Source organism: Gavialis gangeticus, unplaced genomic scaffold (genome assembly GCF_001723915.1).
Source record: "Gavialis gangeticus isolate Ggan-Ray unplaced genomic scaffold, GavGan_comp1, whole genome shotgun sequence".
In the NCBI taxonomy this organism is placed as follows: domain Eukaryota; kingdom Metazoa; phylum Chordata; order Crocodylia; family Gavialidae; genus Gavialis; species Gavialis gangeticus.
In genome coordinates, this window is record NW_017729031.1 from 19,196,256 (window position 1) to 19,196,913 (window position 658).

The window sequence follows — 658 nt, forward strand, 5'->3', positions numbered from 1 at the left end:
TGCCATGGGGGTTTAGTTTGGTTTTGTTCTCCCTAAATTGAAATGGTGGGTTTTTAAAAACATCGCTTCAATTTAGGGAGAATTAAACTGAACTAAACTCCAGTGGCATGTACACAAGGGAGGGGGTCTGATCCTTACCTGCCTCATTGGTGGTTTTGTGGTGGGGGTAGATGGGGTGAGCTGCCGGTGGGCTGAGCGGTTTCCGAGCTGCACGGAGAGCCCCCAGGTGGCACCCACCCACTGGCACCTAACCTGTGCAGTCCCAGGGGCCCCACAGCCATGGAGGGAAGCACCAGCCCCTCTACAGCCACGGAGGGAAGCAGCAGGCCCCACACAGCTCAAGCAGGCTCCAAGGAGGGGGAAAAAAAAAAAAAAAATCAAGCTTGCTGCTTTTTTTTTTTTTTTCTTCAGTGAAGCCTGCCTGCATGGGCTGCTGCCAGGTCCCATAGCCCCTGAGCTGTGTGGGGCCTGCCAAGCCCTGACCACGTCAGCTTCCAGCACCCCGTGCACTGTTGCACTTTGTTAGGTAGCAAACTAAAACACCTTGGAGGCGTTTTAACTTGCTCTGTACCAAAGTCATTTGAAATGGAATATGCCACTGAGCATGCAAACAGCAACGCCATTAAAGCAAAAAAAAGCTCTTCTTATTTAAAAGGAA